This window comes from Pteropus medius, unplaced genomic scaffold, assembly GCF_902729225.1.
Source record: "Pteropus medius unplaced genomic scaffold, Ma_sr-lr_union100, whole genome shotgun sequence".
In the NCBI taxonomy this organism is placed as follows: domain Eukaryota; kingdom Metazoa; phylum Chordata; class Mammalia; order Chiroptera; family Pteropodidae; genus Pteropus; species Pteropus medius.
The window spans coordinates 19,793,720-19,813,467 of record NW_024340696.1 but is presented as its reverse complement, the minus strand read 5'-3'; the positions used below and the strand labels follow the sequence as shown (position 1 = coordinate 19,813,467).

Sequence of the window (19,748 nt, the reverse complement as noted above, 5' to 3'; positions counted from 1 at the left end):
CTTCATTTTTAAATGGAGAACAGGAATGGGTAGGAAGACCTATTAGACCAATGGTTTATCACAATACAGTGGTCCAACCTCAGGAGAACAGATATCAGATACAATTTTACAACGCAAGGTTTAAGTAAGTAACATGTAGTGCTACTTGTTCCATAGTTTTGTACAAAAAACAGAATTAGGTGCTGTCATACTATATTACTGATGGGTGAGACTTACACTGTCAGGAAGTAAAGGTGGTGAGTATGTCACAGAGAGTTGGCTTGAAAAGTTTGAGGAATATGGTTAAAATAGACAAAACAATCATTTTCTTGGCTCTATATTCCAAGTAGTAGATCTTTCCTGGACCTCTAGAACAAAAGTCTGAAGTATCTGCTCTAGACAAGATGAAGAGACTTTCTCCCCTGAGTAGTATGCTGCACGCTGAAGAAGTCTCTTGCCTCGTTGGGGCATCTAAATGTTGGGAACAGGATGATTTGAAATTTCAATTCTGCAATGGCTTGAAGTATAGACACCTTTTATGAGAAGAAACTATAAAGCCCTAATTCCTCTGTTTTTGAATTTTAGAACCATTTTAATAGTAATCTTATTTTTTTTCTGCTGGGCCTTGATATTGGAGAAAAACCTTAGAATGATATAACTGAAAAGAGATTTTTCAAAAGATGATTATGTACAAATTGCCAGTTATAAAAACAGTCACAGGGATGGAAAGTACAGCATAGGGAATATAGCCAATAATATCATAATAACAATGTATGGTGTCAGGTGGGTACTAGACTCATTGGGGTGATCACTTTGTAAATTATATAAATGTTTAATCACTATGTTGTACACCTGAAACTAATATAATATTATATGCCAGCTGTAATTGAAAAATAAAAAAATTTAAAAAATAATAGACAACTTTTGTACATACAAAAAAAGATGCTTATTAATTTTTATGAGAAAATTAGGTTACATATCACCAACTAATCAGTAACTATTTTGAATGAGTAGACTTTATGATGAACACATACATAGGTCATGATAAAAATAATTGGGATAAAAGAAACCTTTATGATTTCATGAAACCAAAGTTTATAAATACAATTTTCTATCGCTTGAGATAAACCCAGTAAATCTGAATGTGACCTTGCTTGTCATGTCAAGGCACCCAATTAATGTTTGCTCCCCTTCACCCAGACTCATGCCTCCAGGCAAGAAAGCAATTAAACTTTCGTTAAAAATCAATTATCTGTCCACATTTACAATGTACCTAGAATAGGAAAATTCATAGAGACAGAAAGTAGAATAGAGGTTACCAGGAGCTGGGGGTGGGGTAGCGAGAAATGAGGAGTTACTGTTTAACAGAGTACAGAGTTTCAATTTCAGATGATGAAAAAGTTCTAGAAATGGATAGTGGGGACGGTTGCACAACACTGTGAATGTATTTAATGCCACTTAATTGTAACGCTTATCAATGGTTAAACTGGCAAATTTATTATGTGTATTTACCACAATAAAAAAAAAATCTCTTTTGTTTTTTACGATATCCAGATAAACCTTTCTTCAATCATTCCTTTACAATAATGTAGCCTAGGCAGTTCCCCAAATTTGTCTGTTCACCAGAATCATTTGGGTTGCTTAATAAAGTTACAGATTCTCTGGCCATACCCCAGACTGGTTATTTGGGAACTACTGGGTCCTACGGTAGGATCATGAAGAGAAAGTTGGATGCTGTCTGTATTGGGGCACAATGATGCCAATTCAATAAGTTTACTAACCCTTAGACTTCTTCACCTGTCCTATGGTTTCTTTTATTTTTGCTTTGTTCAATTTTTATTGTGGTAAAACACATATAACAAAAATTTACCATCTTAACCATTTTTAAGTGTACGACTCACTGGAATTAAGTATATTCACATTGTCATTAAACCATCACCACTATCCATCTCCAGAACTCTTTTCATCTTGCAAAACGGAAACTCTATACCCATTAAACAACCTCCCATTCCACCCTTCCCTGAGCCTCTGGCAACCACCATTCTACTTTCTGTCTTTATGATTTTGACTACTGTTAAGTACCTCATATAAATGGAATCATACGGTAGTTGTCTTTATGACTGGCTTATTTCACCGAGCATGGTGCCTTCAGGTTCACCCATGTTGTAGCATATGTTAGAATTTCCTTCCTTTCTTAAGGCTGAATAATATTCCATTATATGTCTATACCACAGTTTGCTTATCCCTTGATCCACTGATAAGACACTTGGGTTGCTTCCACATTTTAGCTACTGTGAATAATGCTGCTATGAACATGGGTGCACAAATATTTCTTTGAGTCTCTGCTTTCAATTCTTTTGGATATAGACCCAGAGGTAGGATTGCTGAATATTATAATTCTATATTTAATTTTATGAGGAACCACCCTATTGTTTTCCATGGTGGCTGTACCATTTTACATTCCCAACAATAATACACAAGGATTCTAGTTTCTCCACATCCTTGCCAATATTTGTTATTATTATTATTTTAATAGTAGCCATCCTAATAGGTGTGAGGTGGTATCTCGCTGCAGTTTTGATTTGCATTTCTCTAATAATTAGTGATGTTGAGCGTCTTTTCACTGTATCTTTTCATTTCATCATGGCTTACTGATCATTTGTATATTTTCTTTGGAGAAATGTCTATTCAAGTTCTTTACGATTTTTTTATTGGGTTGTTTTATTTTGTGGTTGATGTCCTTGTATTTTAATAGTTGTCAGATTTAATTCACATAGAGAATTAAACAGTTTTTAAGAGCCCTCTCTGTACCAGGGACTGGTCTAGGCACTAGGATGATAGAATTCAATAAAGCATGGGCTCTGTGCTTAAAGGACTAAAAGTCTAATAGAGAAGACAAACTGATTTCAAAATATGTGGATAATGTAATGACAGGGAGCTTTAGAAATATAAAGACAAAGTTTAGCCCACTTGGTGGGTTGAGGTAGAGGACTGCTGAGGAAAGGTGTTCTGGAGAAGGTGCTACCTGAGATGAGTGCTGCAGTGGGAGTTTATCCAGGTGAAAAGATGGGGTGGTCGTGCCACAGGCAGGGCCTAAACAAGGCATCCTGATGAGAAACAACATGAGATAAGGGGAACTACCAGGACTTGAGTTCGGTATAATTGAAGAGTAGTTCTGAAGGCAAGGAGTTGCTGGAAATTGAGGCTGAAGAGAAAGGCAGAGATCAGGACACAGAAAGCCTTGTGTGACTCATTCTATAGGTGATGGAGAAACCTTTAAATTGTTTTAAGTAAAGAAGAATAGCAGCATAGTCAGATCTTCTTCATATATAGCTCACTTGACTCTACAGTAAAATGGATGGGAAAGACTGCAAAAGTTCAATTAAGAACTAGACGATGATGGGACTCAAGAAGAAAGGTCTGAGATTCAAGAACTTTTTTTTTTTTTTAGGCGAGACAACCCTTGGTTGACCTCACAGATTGCAAAGACTTTGTCAGTTTACAGTCTCTTATTTTTTATGCCTACAGCACCTGGTCTTCCTAGGTGGTCTCCCATCCAAGTACTAACCAGGCCCGACCCTGCTTAGCTTCCGAGATCAGATGGGATCGGGTTTGTTCAGGGTAGCATGGCCATAAACTCAAGAACTATTTTGAATGTAAGATCAGTAAAACTTCTTAACTGACTGCATGTGGGGGGGTGGGAGTGGGGAAAGAGGAGTCTAGAATGATAGAGTGTAACTCTGGGCACTGATATGGGAAACCAAAGAGGAGAGGCAGATTCAAGGGTGAAAGCTGAGGAGTTCTGTCTCTGACATGTTCAAATGAGGTGACTGTCAGACATACACATAGAGAAATATGAGGATACTAGATGTATGGGTCAGGGGGAGTTCAGGGCTAGAAATATAAATTTAGAAGTCATTTGTCTAAGGTAGTAGGAAAAGTCATAAAAAAACAAGACTGCTCAATAACTGTGTAGTGAGAAAAGTCATGAGCCAAGTATGGAACCCTGGGAAATACCAACATTTAAAACGAGGACAGAGCAAGAGTAACTTGTGAAAGACATAGAGGAAGACTGGTCAGAGGCATAGGAAGAAAGAGGTAGTGGAAAAGGTACAACTGTGAAGCCGAACAGAATCAGTTTAGAATTTCCACTACTTATTGTATAGCCCTGAACAAATTAGTTGTAAGCCTCAGTTTTCTGTCTATATAGAGATAATAATACTGTGCAGATTGTGATGAGGATTAACTGTGATACTATATGAATTAGAACTTTAAAAAGTGCTTTTTACCATGCCTACCTCATTGTAGGCATTCGACAAATGTTACTTTTTTTTTTTTTTTTTTTTAATTAGTCTGGCCCTCTTATGTTTCTCTCTCTGAAATTACCAGGAAGTAGGGTATTCTTAGTTGTTACATGTTTTTAGCTTAACCGAGTGTCAAACTGGAGATGGAATGGCCTTTGTCAATCGACAGTCACTCTAAATTGAAGCCACGAAGATGTAAAAAATTTAGGTTTGCAATAGTATTCTCAATGTCTATATAACTACTGTTCTTCTACTGTGTTATTTCTCTTTTTCTAGAACACTAGTCCTTGGGAGATGCTCTGCAATAAAATGAAAGTAACATATTTGAAAAGGACTAGGAACTCATAGTTGCTAGATGTGACACCAGATTCATTTTTGGCTCATTTTTTGTATATGGCGGGTGGTGAAAATGTGCTGGAATGCCCCAAAACACTAAAATCAGAAAAGAGAAAATTCTGTATGACTCAAAGATTAGTTTAGTACAGTTTTTTTTTTTTTTTCTCTTGGAAGTTAAAACATGTATTACATCACCCTGGCAGGACTGCTTTTAATGATCTGTAAGCTTCAATGAAGCAAGTATCATTTAAAGCTTTGAAGGGAGAGAAAAAAGGTGTTTCAAGTCCCTCAAAAAATTTATTGCTCCAGTATTTCTAATAATCAAGTATTTTTCCTTTTGACTGGAGAGCAAAAGAAAACGGAAACCTGTGGAAACTGGAGTTGGACAAGAGAACAAAGTTTATAGATGAAATCTCGTCTAATATTGGCAACTGAAACAAACTCACCCCTTACGTCCTTTAAAAAACTGACCCAGCTCAGTCTCTCTTTTTTTTCCCCTCAGCAATTTTTAAATGTCACAAAAGGCTCTTTAGGCTGAACTAAACACATTCATGGGAAAGTTCTTTCAGGAAAAAGCTGCAATGATGACTGTACTTTGTCTTGGTCATGCCATGGGTAAGCCATTTCCCCTCAGAAATTTATTTCTCTAATTAGAATGACGGGCGGAAAAGGAGCAATTTTTTTAAAGGAACAGTTTTGAAGTCAATCAAAATAAAAATATCTCCCAATAACACAATAGTTTTATTTCTGTGATCATTACCTTCCTTTATTCCAAAATGAAACCGTGACTCTCTATTATTATTGCATGGTTAATTTAATGAGATGACCTTCAAGAATCTATAAAGTAGTGCCTAGCGTATAGTAGGCACTCAATACATACTTGCTCAGTGAAAGAATGTATAAACAGAGCAAAACAATCACCTTTTCCTTATGGCCTCTGTCCTTTTCTGTTAATCTAGGGCTAATTCAGTTCTCGATAGTCACATCGCCTTGTGCAAAACTCAGTTTCATTCTCTTATAGTTTTACTGTTAAGGTGCACGTTATCGTGCCTCTTTTTCTTGACCAATTTTTTCATCTGGGTGTTTTTTGAAATCAATTTTTATTTACATTTTCCCATTTGATACTTAAAATGAGCTTGTTGCTCAAGCCTGGAACACGTACACCATTAGATTCTCAGCCCCTTTGGCATTCTCTAAATCACCTTTTATGACAGTCATTATATTGTACTCCTTATTCATTTACTCATCTATTTATTACTAAGCCTTACTATGTGCCAGGTACCATTCTCAGTTCTGAGGATGTAGCAATAAACAAAAGGGACTAAAATCCCTGCCCCTGTGGAGTTTACATGTGAGTGCAGGGAGGGTCGGGAAAATCACAAGAAAAACATGTCATGAAAAACAAAATAGTACAGCAGTGGTCCCCTACCTTTTTGGCACCAGAGACTGGTGCTCCTACAAGAATCTAATGCCTGATGATCTGAGGTGGAGCTGAGGCGGTGATGCTGGTGCTGCGGAGCGTCTGCAGATACAGATGAAGCTTTGTTTGCTCCCCCACCGCTTACCGCTTACCTCCTGCTGTGTGGTCTGGTTCCTAACAGGCCATGGACCAGTGCTGGTCTGTGGCCCAGGGGTTGGAGACCCCTGCTATAATGCATGTAAAGATTTAACATAGTTCCTGACACATGGTAAGTATTCATTAAATTATAGCTCTTACTAAAATTATTTTATTATTCACAGAATAGGCTGTGCAGCCCTCATGATGCTGGATCAGTACATGATCTTTCCAGAGGTCTCTAGAGACCTCCTTCTTCTATGTGCATTCTATATAAGTCAATAAATAAAGCTTATTCAAGTGTCCAATTTTTTAAAAAAATTTTAAGCATATTTGAAAGAACTACCTCTAAACTGCATCACAAACTTCTTTGGCTTACTAAAAAGATGATAGTGAACATGTTACCTTTTGCTTATTAATTCTGGTTCAACATTATAAATATTGCTTATTGTCTTAGACCAAAATAGAAAGATACCCTCAAAGAAAAAGATTAATAAAGCCATTAATTTGTCCCCTACATGGTAAATGACTTTAATATATTGTTTCCTTGCTTTTAGTATGGGTTTTCTCTTGTTTGTTTGTTTTGTATATGGATTTTCTCTTCACCGTTAGGCTCTCTAGTGGCTTCATTCTTTCCTTTTTAAAATTTATTGAGGTGACATTGTTTAATAAAATTATATAGGTTTCAATTTTACAATTCTATAATACATCATCTGTATACTATATTGTATGTTCACCGCCCAAAGTCAAATCTCCTTCCGTCACCATATATTTGACGCCCTTAACCCTTTTCTACCTCCCTGCTCCTCGCTTTCCCTCTGGTAATCACTAAAGTGTTGTCTGTGTCTGTGAGTTTTTGTCTTGTTTGTTGCTTTCAGTTTTATGTCCCACATATGAGTGAAATCATATGGTTCCCAACTTTTTCTGATTGACTTCGCTTAGTATGATATTCTCAAAATCTACCTAGGTTGTTGCAAATGGCAGTGTTTCATCTTTTCTTATAGCTGAGTAAATAGTCCATTGTATATATGTACCCCATCTTTATCCAATCATCTATCAAAGGGCACTTTGGTTGTTTCCATGTCTTGGCCACTGTGAATAATGGTGCAATGAACACTGGGGTGCATATACCTTTATGGATAAATGTTTTCAAATTTTTTGGGTAGATACCCAGAAAAGGGATTGATGAGTTTTATGGTAATTCTATTTTTTGAGGAAACTACATACTGTTTCCCATAGTGGCTATACCAATTTATATTCCCACCAGCAGTGTATGAGGGCTCCTTTTCCACCCACGAGCTTTCCAATACTTGTTGTAACTTGTCTTGTTGATAATAGCCATTCCAACAGGTGTGAAGTGGTATCTCATTGTGGTTTTGATTTGCATTTCCATAATAGCTAGTGAAGTTGAGCATCTTTTCATACATCTGTTGATTGTATGTCTTTTTGAGAGAAGTGTCTGTTCAGGTCCTGTGCTCATTTTTTAATTGGACTGGTTTTCTGTTGTTGATTTGTATGAGTTCTTTATATATTTTGGATACTAGCCCCTTATCAGAGGCATTGTTTGCAAATATCTTCTCCCATTCACTTGGTTGCCTCTTTGTTTTGCTGATGGTTTCTTTTGCTGCGCAGAAGGTTTTTAGTTTGATACAGTCCCATTCATTTATTTTTGCCTTTACTTCCCTTGCCTTTCAGGTCAAATTCACAAAATCTTCTCTTACACTAAGGTCTATGAGTTTGGTACCTAAGTTTTCTTCTATGCAATTTATTGTTTCAGGTCTTATATTTAGGTCTTTGATCCATTTCGATTTAATTTTGGTGTATAGTGACAGATAGCAGTCTAGTTTCATTCTTTTGTATGTGGCTTTCCAATTTTCCCAGCACCAGTTACTGAAGGGGCTTTCTTTTCTCCATTGTATGTTTTTGAGTCCTTTGACTAGTGACTCTTCTGATAACATTTATCACAATTGTCAGTATGTGGCTAAGGCTAGCAACACTTTAGACCCCCTTCATTATTTTTTATTTTCTGCTACTGACCTGACCATCAATACTTGAGAGTTATGTATTTGTTAAGTGAGGAGGCTCTCTGTGAAACTCTCAGGAGACTTCCCGCCTTGCCTACAAAGACACATAAACTCAGTAATACTGGCTCCTCAGTACCATCTTTACTTATTTTCAAATTGGTATATGAACAGTATGTACCTGTATGTATACAAATGTATACATAAATAGAAGAAATCTAGATTACCCAGAGACTTAGCTATATTAATTCTTGCTTCTAAATTTTTAATGTCAACACCAATTCTCTAGTTTAATTGAGCCCTTTGATATAATACTTTTTGTTTGTTGATTTACCCCCCTCTCCTCCATTACTCCTTGCCCTCAGGGAAGGTGTGTGAACTAGCAAGTCTTATCTTTGCTGTAGACCGGGGCCTGTTAGTCCTAGCCGTGGCCCATTTTTAAATGGAAAGAAGAGCAGGACACTCAGAAAGACAAGCTAGTATATCACACAGTTAAAATTTGATGAATTCTCAGATGAGCAATATCCACATATTTAAATATAAAACTTAAAAAAAACAAGCAAAATCAATTTTTGGATTAACTGTCATTGAAATTATCCACGTCACTGGTATTTACAGGCTGACTACACATTTTAAGTACGCCTATTAAGTGTTTCTGAAACTAGTACTGCTCTTGATGCAATATATGCAGAACAAAAGGAGTCCATTTGTTTTAGTTTACAAAACAGATGTAATGAATATAGTGATATATGATGCTTCTTTCTCTGTATTTTGCAGAAATTTGAAAAAACATGAGTTTTTCCTGTCCTACCCACAATGGCTTTGTGCTAAGGACCATATGTATTAGGTACATATTAATAGCAGCATAACAACAACTGCTATTTACGGAGTACCTACTGTGTGCTAAACACTGTACATAGTACTTTTTATATTGCAGTGGTTTTAAGATCTGTCCACAGAATTCTATAATACTCCCCTTCCTTCAAGAGATGGATCTGAATCCCCTTCTCCTTGGGTATGCTCTAAACTTAGTGATTCACGTCTAATGAATAGAATAATGAAAGTGATAGTATGTGACTTTAGAGACTAGGTCATAAAAGGCAGCATGGCTTCTCTTTCTCTCTTTCTCTCTCTCTCTCTTGGACTTTTTCTGGGGAAGCCACACCATATCATGAGAAACATGTGGTGAAGAACTGAGGCCTTCTGCCAACAGTGACATAAGTGGGCTTAGACACAGATCTTTCAGTCCTATTCAGGCTTGCAGATGACTGCAGCTGCAACCCAAATCTTGACTTCAACCTATGAGGCAGAACCACACAAGTAAACTGCTCTTGGATTCCTGACCCTCAGAAACTGTGAAATAATGAATGTTTCTTGTTTTAGACCTCCAAGGATGGGGGTAACTAATACACATATATTGTCTTTTTTGTTCTCACCATAGAATAACTGGTATTATTTCTATGCAAATGAGGAAACAAAGGCTCAGGTGGCTAAGTAATTTACTCAAGACCACACAGCTAGTAGTGATAGATCCATGACACCAAGCCCAAATGCTTTGCACTATATTATGCTATCTCTTTTCAGGTCCTGTTTCTTTCAGCCAGTTTATTAGCTGTCTTCCTCAACTTTGACTGGATAAGAATATAGTCCAGAATTATTCTTCCGGAGACTTCCCTTCAGCCTGACAGGAACTCATTAATTAGCACATTTTGGAATGATTGTTCAGTCAGTTATACATCATCTAGCCTATATTCCTTCTGCTTATTCACAAGGATATCACAGAGATGTTGTCAAGGTCTTGTTGAAATCCAATTAAACTAAACAAAATAATAAATGTAGCTATACTACATATAGCTCTCTCTCAATTCACCAGTCTAGTAACCCCTTAGAAAAGGAAATAAGTTTGCATTGACTATTTCTCTTTCCCTTCCTTATTATTGCCATTACCATCATTAATCACTATTGTTCCTTTCACAACTATCCTTGATTTCGATAAATAAATAAGCGCTTTAGATGCATTATTTGATTTAACCCTCAGGAATACCCTATGAAGTAGGTTCTTTTATTATTTCTATTTTACAAATAAGGAAAGTTGGCTTATAGAAATTAAATAACTTGCCCAATGTCGTGAAAGAACTAGAGTTGAAATCAGGCCTTCTTTACCCACCAAGCCTGGGCTCCTTTTCTTTTCCTTTTTCTCTCTTTCTCTTCCTTCCTTGTGTTCTCTTCTCCCCTTATCCCACTTCTTCAATAAACTCTGACAGCCTTAGCGTGATCACAACTTCCTTTTCTGAATATTTACATAATTTATTCTTTTTAATAAACAGATGAAGATTACCACCCAAGATGAATGTCAAGGTCATCAGCCTTTGGTCTGCTAAATAAAATGACCTTCTGAAACTACCCCCCTTCATCCCTATTCCCTCCCCACAAAATGCATACTTTCTCAAAGACCGCCAGGAGAGGTTCAGCCAGCTCATCAACTACTAGACCTCAGTACCCTGGAATGTAAATTAGGTCCAGGAACGTGAGCTAAAAGCAGTTAGGTGTTCTCTTACAATCTCAGCTATGTTTGATTTCGTTCCTTGGAACCAGTATTTATTTTATCTTTTCCAGTCCAAAGAGCATCCTCTTTGACTCAGAAGACTAAATCAAAATAGAATGTAATGCTCTGTTTTCCTTCTTTCATTCATTAATATTATACCATCCACCTAGGCTTAATTGTTCTTTTTGCTCCAATGAAATATTTTTAAAAGGAAGACTTTTATATTATCTTCAGAATTTTGCCATAATTTTCAGTCTTCCTAGTTTCTTATTTTCCCTTTAATTAAATACAATTCAGTAAATAATCATTTATATATACTTTGAACCAGGCACTTGGCTAGATGCTAGGAATACAAGGTAAGCAAAACAGATAAATTATTTAAGCAATTATATGCATGATAAGTGATTGAAAAAGCTCTTACAAACATATGTTCATAGCAGCATATTCATAAGAGCCAAAAAGTAGAAACAACTCAAATGTCTATCAATGGATGATTAAATAAACAAAATGTGGTATATCCATACATGGAATATTATTCAACCATAGAAAAGGAATAAGATATGAATATGATATAGGTTACAACATGTATGAACCTTGAAACCATTATTCTAAGTGAAAGAAACCAGACACAGAAGCCCCTAGAGTGTATGATTCCATCTATATGAAATGTTCAGAATAGGCAAATACACAGAGACAGAAAGATTAAGTGGTTGCCTAGGGCTAAGGGTGGGTAGGTGGGGGAGAAAGGGAGTTACGGCTAATGAGTATTGGAGGGTTTCTTAGGGGAGGGAGGAAGTGATGAAACTCTTCATTTCTTTCACTCAATTTTCTACTGAGTTTTTAGTATTTTTATTACTGATTTTTAGGAACTTGGTATCTAAGGAAATTAGCCCTTCATCTTTGATAGATTTTAAGTTGCAAATATTTCTCCTCCCTGTGTGTTGTTAATCTTTTGTCTTTATTTATAGGATATTTTTGTCAAGCAGATTTTTCTTTTTTTTAATCTAATGAAATATATCAATTTTTTCTTTTATGGCTTCCAGGCTTTTTGTCAGTCATAATTAGGAAGCCTTTTCTCTCTGTGAGATTATAAAAACATTTTCCTGTGGTTTCTTTGAGTATGTTTATGGTTTCATTTTTACATTGAAAGTTCTGAGCCATCTGGAATTTATTTTGATGTAAGGTGTAAGGAAGGAATCCAACTTTGTTTTTTTTTTTTTTAAGATGGCTACCAGTTGTGCTCACTGATTTAAAATGCCCTTCCTCCCCCAAGATAGATTAATTCCATTTTGATATTTGGGTCAATTTCTGGGCTTCCCATTCTGGTCTATTGATTTTTACCTATCTATGCATGAGTCAATAATGAATTTTTATATAGCATGGTGATGAAGAGCTTGTATGCTAGAGATAGAGCACCTGAGCTTAAATTCAACCTCTGCCACTTATTGGCTCTGTGAGTTTGAGCAAGTTAATCTCAGTGGGCTGTTGTAAAGATTAAATGAACTACTATATCTAAAGTGCTTAGAACAGTGCCTGGCACATAGTGTTTTCTGTTAGCTATTATTGGTACAATTATTATAGCCTCATAATAGATTCTAGCATCTAGCAGACCTAGTATCCCATTATTTTTTTTCTTTTTTCCTCAAAATATGCCGGTTATTCTAGTCGATTTAATTTTTCTGTCTCAACAAACTAAGCAAACGAACAAAATTAAATTCCTGTTGGTATTTTTTACTGAGATCAAGCTAATTATGGATTAAATTAGGGAGCACTGACAGCTTTATGACGTTAAAGTCTTCTTTTCTAAGAACAAAGTATGCCTTTCCATATGCCTAAGTCTTATTTCAGGTCCTTCAGTAGTGTTTTAAAGCTTTCTTCATATAGTTCTTACAAATTCTTGTTGGATTTATTCCTAGGTATTTTATCTTCTTTTGCTATTATAAAAAGGGAGTTTTTTTTCTTGTCTGTATATATAAAGACTATTATTTTTTAAAGTAAATTATTGGTTTTAGTATATTTTGACCAACCATCTTGCTGAATTTTCATGTTTATAATAGATTTCAATTTATCTTGGGCTTTCCAGATAGGTAATCATATCATCTAAAAATAATGTAATTTTTCCCTCACCTTTAAAATTTTGATGCCTCTCATTTCTTTCTTCTGCTTAATAATATTGACTGGCATCTTTAGAAAAATGTAAATAATGGTAAGAAACAGTAAATAATGCAATTGTTTCCATAATTATATCTAGAATTCCTATCTCATATTTCCTCTGAAAGGTGAACATAATATGAAGGTATATCAAAGATTTAAAATTTAGAAAGAATTTCAGATATATATGAATGTATATGTGACATATGAAAAATATACATGAGAAAAAGCTTCCATGTTAAAAAAAACAGATTATATAAATATATATTCAACATAATCTCTACTATGTAAAAACAACAATGTATAAAAAATATTAGAACGAGATGAGAGGCCTCAGGAGAAACCAAATCTGCTGACACCTTGATTTGGACTTCTAGCTTCCAGACTGTGAAAAAAACAAATTTCTGTTTTTTAAGCCAAAAACAAGACAAAACAGAAATCGTACAAATAATTAGCAAGTATATTACTGGTAAGGGCTATCGGTAGTGGGTTTATGGATAATTGTTTTCCTGCTTCATTATAGTTTTCTGTACTATTACATTTCTACAATAAGTAAGTGTTTAACGATCAGAAAAATACAAACAGGAAAAAAAAAGAATTAATCAGGTATACTGCTTTTTGGCTGAATGTGACTTGGTGCTTATGTCCTGACATTCGAAATCCCTATCACCATGCTTTCCCAGCTCAAGCCAGTTGTGAGATCTGCACCAAGAATGCTTTAACTATTTTTTCTATCTGGCTAGGTAGTCTACAGTGTAATCCCACTATGAATCCAGATGTTCTCTAACATGCTCCCACCCTCAGATTTATGTCTAGATATCTATGCAGCTATAGATCTTTTTGATACCAAACTGCTTTGCTTGTCTTCAGTCTCTTTCATGTTTCTTTTTTTGTTGCCCATGATTCTCCCCACAAGACCTCTGAATGATCCATGGATGGAAGTACTCCACAAGCAAACCTGATCTTTGGTTCTCCTGAACATTACTTCTCCTTACGCAAGGATTTTTCTAAACTTTTTGAATCCTGAGATATCTCCCAAGACACTCCAAAGATACACCTCCCTAGGCAAGAGATGATGACTAATACAACTTTTGGAGTATGGTGTTCTTGAAGGAAGTCCAGAAACCATACTGACTGGCTTTGTTACAAATTCGTACTATCTAACCTCAACTGGCTGTTCATGGCTACTGGGTAATCCTTTTAGTCATCTCCTTTTAACATTGTATTTCATTCCTCATAGCAGCTGCCCCAGACATTTTCCATTATCAAATTTCCAAACTAACCCTTTGCCCCAACCCCCAACTCTAAGCAGATAACCCATTTTATTGAGTTCAAAGCCATCTGATCTTTTAATCCTTCAATTTCTTTCCTCTATAGCTTAGTATTTCTCTATATCTTCACTTATCCTCACTTTTTTCTTCCCTCTCTCAGAGAAAGAAATCTTTCCCTTCTCTTACTAAGATTAATCTCTCCATCTGTGCTCTTGAATCCATGTTGTCTCAGTTTCTCTGGGACCTTGCTCTATCAATTATCCATCTTACACTTGTATCTTTAATCTTGCCTTGTCCATTAACTCCTTGCTATCTCTCCACAAATATTTAAGTGGTCCCTTACTCTAAAAAAATCTTTCAAAGACTACTCACTAAAGCTACTTTTTTCTCCCTTTGTTTTTCAAAGCCAAATTTCTTAGAAGAGTGTGCTATTTTCATTATTTCCTCTATCTGACCACTCATTCATTAATTCACTCAGTAGTGTTGTTTCCATCATTCAACTAAAACTTGCAAATGATAATCTCCCAATAACCATATATTCAAAACACCTTTTCTTAGTTCTCTACCTGTGACAACTCATACTGTTGCCCATCCCTTTCTTGAAACTCTCCATTGGCTTTGTAATGTCATATTATGCTATTTCTCTTCCTACATTCTGATTGTTTCTTCCCTGATTCTTACTCTTTCTCTTATCTTTAAATATAAGCATTCCCCAAAGTTCTGCCCTTATCCTTCTCTCTCACTATACTTTCATTCCTCAGTGATCTCATCTATTCACATGATTTAACTACTAACTATATTTCGACTTCCAGTCTCTATGTCAGTCTTGAATCCCTCCTGGACAAGTTTGTTGGAGAGGTTCATTGGCTTTTCAAACTCATTTGACTCTAAACCAAACTATATCAGTGACTGTTTTAACCAACCTCACTTAACAAACTCACTGAGTCTTCTGTTTTTCACTTTGCATTTTTTACTCATATGCTTATGCTGCTATTTCTTGATTTTTGAATTTTAAACATTATCTCTAAATTCTTAGTTGAAGATGACAAATTATCTTTTTTACCACCCACATACACTTCCTATCCCCCCATCTTTCCAATATAGATACAATATCAATTTTAGCTTAAAATATTCAGTATTTACATTTTTATGACTAGGTAAATATTATTCACAGCCAACCCACAAGGTGTATTTTGATTACATTTTATTTTTTATACAACCTTTTGTTTTCCTTGGGAAGCCTAGCATTCTTGAGTCAAGAGTTCTTCCAGTTTAGTTTCTCCAATCTTCTACTGGTGAAGAAGGGCAGTAACTTTGATGCTTGATGTGGGGAGAGGATCTGGGGATCTCTTTGCTCCTTATAAAGACTTTTAAAAAATCCTCCTGTTCTGAGCTCTCCTTTCACACTTTATTTCAGAGTACCTGACATTTCCAGTTCTTGAACCCTTCTAGACCTCTGTGGAAAAACAGACACCTGGCTCTTTTATAAATAGTCATCAGCTTTCTCTGCTAAAGCAGTTCCTACTTATACATCTGCTGTCCTTCTAAAATGTGGTTGACACCTATCATTAGCTAACACCTCTTTTCTTCTCTTTGTCCTTTTGGCTTTTTATTTTTCTCCCCCCTTTATTATAGTTTTAGTGTGTTCTATTAAGAGAGCAAACAAACATGTATATTTGACCTGACACTTTCTACCAGTGATCTGTAACTGTTTATTTACATGTCCATTTTCTCTCCAACTAGACTATAAGCTCCTTAAAAATGGAACTATATTCTCCCTATCCTTTTAGTTCTGGCATCTAGAATAATACACAGAAGACACACTCAACAAATATTGCTGAATGAATAGATGAATAAATGAGTTCTCTGGACACCTTTCATCACCTAGCACAGTGCTTTGAACACTGAAAGCACTTAATAAAATGCTTAATGGCTGACATGTTGTATTTAAAATTTTAAATATATGATTCTCAGAAAGACTTGTTTGCATGGTAAGTATAGTTGACATAGCTATAGCTACAGTATTTAGGGTATGTACTACAAATTTAATGTAGGCATGTTAAGCAAGTAAGTACTGAAAGTGAATTCAGACTCCATTGTTTGAAAAGTCTCAATCTTAATGTCTTAATCTTAATGTCAAAGTGAGCACAGCGTCTTCTTTAGATACACTTCTTTTTTGTTATTGATTTGGATCCCTTCCTTCATGCTCCACTTTTTGATTTTTTAATAGAAGAAGAAAGGTGCAGGAACATGTTAATTACAAATTAAAAGACTATACAAAAAGCCACTGGCTGAACTGAGAACAATCGTATGGATACAGATCACAGGATTACAGAGCACATATACTGAAGTCTTTCTTCCTCAATATACTAAAACAATAAAATGTTCAAAGCAGTTTTTATATCACTATAGAGTGATACAGAAAAATTACATTTAGTTTTCTAGGATTTGTTTTTTTAAATGCTCAAGTACATTTAAATATAGTTTACAATATATTAAAGATATCTTACAAAATATACTTGGCAATAAAACAAATTTCTCTACCACAAATCATATTTGCTTATTACTCTATATAAGCTGGTTTCCTCGCTGTCTGTTCAAACACCATTATTGTTGTTATCACTCCAATGTTCAAGTTGCTTAAAATGCCCTCTTCCTCCCAGTCAAATTCTGCACATCTTTCAAGGTTCAACCTGAGTTTCCTCTCTTCAGTGAAAGCTTCCACGTGACTTCTCCTCGTCCTGGTGGCCTGAAGCACTTCTTTGAACGATATATCCTGACACCTGATTAAACTCTACCCTATTTCACCTGTAGTTAGTTGTCTCCCCAACTAGATTGTGGCCAGGCCACAGCCCTTTTCTCCATACCTCATAACTGCTAGTGCTGCTTTATGCACACAGCAGACATTCAAACAAAAAACATTTTAAAAATAAAAACAGCTTTATTCTTATTGTGATTATAAATATGTTACATGGTCATTATTTAAAAACTTGAACAACACAGAAAAGTGTGGGAAAAAACGTAAAATCCCAGCACTGAGAGAAAACCACTTATAACATTTTGGTCAGCCTCTTTCCAAACATATTTGTATGCATATAAACCTATACAGACATAAAAACGTATAACTTTATACATATGGTATTATAGCATCATGCTGTTCTGCAACTTAAGACAATAAATGTAGATTTTAACTGTCTGCCTAGAATTTTATCGCTTCCTTATTCACCATTTCTTCCTGAATTTAATTTTATTTTAAAAGTAGATATGTGCTTCCAAGGCATCACTGGTCAATTAGCATGACAAATAAGGTTTTGAACACTGGAATTATATATGTTTCAGACTACCAATTCTTTTGTCATCAGACCCACTGTGATTATAACATGGTTAAATTCATTTGTTCATATTTTTAAAAAGATTGGTCATCTAGTAAACATTTTTGTGGACTACCCATTAATCTTTGCATATTTTGTTACACATCTTTTGTGAAGTTTCGATCAGCTAATACATTCTTACATTCTTCCTGCACGTGACACGTGACATAGGTGGTGGTAAATGCTCTCTGGTATCAGTTCTATCTCATCTGCACAGCCTCTTAGCATTAAAATACTTAAAAATGATAGTGGTGATGGCAGAGCCTACTTTGTAAAATTTGTTCATGTAAAATCCATCAATATAGGGTTTTTGAGAAATGATCATTTAAAGCTCAAAAGGTCCTTTTTGGGCCCATGTATCTAGAAAAACAGCTTGCAAACCACAACGCTCCTTCTCATCAATCTCCATGCCAGATGAGAATTTCCAGAACTGTTTTTTAAATCAGGGCAAGAAGAAAAGAACAGGGTAGGGAATCCTTGGCTGCAACAGCCAGCCTCAAAGAATTCAGTGCTGGGAACAGCAGCCAACTGGGTGCGACTGACTGCACCCTTGCACCAAAGCCAGAGAACAAAGATGAAGGGCGAGGAAATTAAGGAGATTCTTGAAGTGACTTCCCAGGAGGAATCTCAGATCTGCCACACCCAGTCCCTTCATCTTAGTAAATAACTCAGCAAAACTGCAAATGGGCTTAGCTGAGTCCCTATGGGAACCTCTCCCACAGAGTGGGGGATTTCTTCCTATTGCTGCTACATGCAACTTCCTAAACCCACGCTTGCCTGCAGGGGAAGTGTATGCTCTCCCAAGTCACGGCATGTTTATTAGAAGATGAACAAACAAACAGCAAATAGCTCTTGGAGGGTTTTCCCTATTTCCTGGCAGCAGAAGGAGAGCAGCTGTTGTATGGTTAAACTGGGGATTTGTTTTTTTTTTAAATACAGATTTTAAAGTTTCTAGTAGAAGCCCTACTTTCTGTCTATATCTGATGGTTAAATTGAAATTTCAACTGCTCCTTCTAAGACAGGCTGAATTATTGGAAATGGACTATGGATAAACGTGGCCCATCCAATCATCCAGCAGACATTTATTAACTTATTCACCCAGCATTTACTGAGCACCTACAACAAATCAAGGCACCAAATGAAGATTGAGAGATAAAACATGCTGTCTCAGCCCTCAAGGGAGCTAACAATGACACTTATAACAATAACAAAAGCAACTGGCATTGATGGAGCTGCTAGTATGTGCCAAAATTACTAAATGCTTTAGTCCGTTATTTCATTTAGTTTTAATATCATTGAAGTGGTATACAATCTATATTCCCGATGAGAAAAGGCCTGGAAAAAGTAACCTGACCGTGACCACATAGCTATATCCAATAAAAAGGCCACCTGAACCTAGGGCCATTAACTTTAAAGTCTGTCTTTTTAATGCTTTCCATGGAACTTGATAGTACAAATTTACAATCTAGATGAGGAGGTAAGAAAGTCATAGAAATCGATTGATTCTTAACTCCATGCAATATATCTTATGAAAGAAATTATATTTGCTAATAACAATATAAAGTATGATAAATAAGTAGCATGAGAGATAACTTTTGAATTGAGGTAAGTGAGGGCAAGGAGAGGAGAAAGTGGGAATCACATGGACTTTTAGAAGATGTAGCACTTGAGCTGGGTCTGTAGCAGTCCCCAACCTTTTTGGCACCAGGGACCGGTGCTCCTACGAGAATCTAATGCCTGGTGATCTGAGGTGGAGCTGAGGCGGTGATGCTAGTGCTGGGGAGCGGCTGCCAATACAGATGAAGCTTAGCTTGCCCTCCCGCCGCTCACCTCCCGCTGTGCGGCCTGGTTCTTAAACGGGCCACTGGACAGGCACTGGTCCGCGATCCAAGGGATGGGGACCCGATGCGCAGGAATGTGAAAACATTCTACACAGATAGAAAAACATAAAGGAAGGTGTGCGAGGGGAAAAGCTTAAGGAGTGTTTGGGGGTAAGTGAGGGTCTTTGCGGCGAGAATGTAGGTTGAGTAGGGGAGCAGGGGTTGGAAAAGCTGGGTTAGATCATGAGTGGCCTAAAATGCAAGGTAATGGAATCCATATTTCATTAGTAGGCAAAACAGAACCAGGGGTGACAAGCCCAGGCCTGTGCTTTACAGAATTATATTTAGAAAAGGTCCCACAGTAGTTCTCAAGCTTCAGTGTGTATCAGAATCAC

At 36.2% G+C, this 19,748-nt stretch overlaps 1 protein-coding gene and 1 non-coding gene across 4 annotated transcripts in view; both read right to left on the bottom strand.

The window, feature by feature from the left end:
* Window positions 1-19,748, bottom strand: part of CSTPP1 (centriolar satellite-associated tubulin polyglutamylase complex regulator 1) — a 142,456-nt gene that overhangs the window by 52,428 nt on the left and 70,280 nt on the right. The window lies entirely within an intron of this gene.
* LOC120609418 (5S ribosomal RNA) lies at window positions 3,499-3,617 on the bottom strand. Its single transcript, XR_005654771.1, has one exon. It is a non-coding gene; the product is annotated as a 5S ribosomal RNA (ribosomal RNA).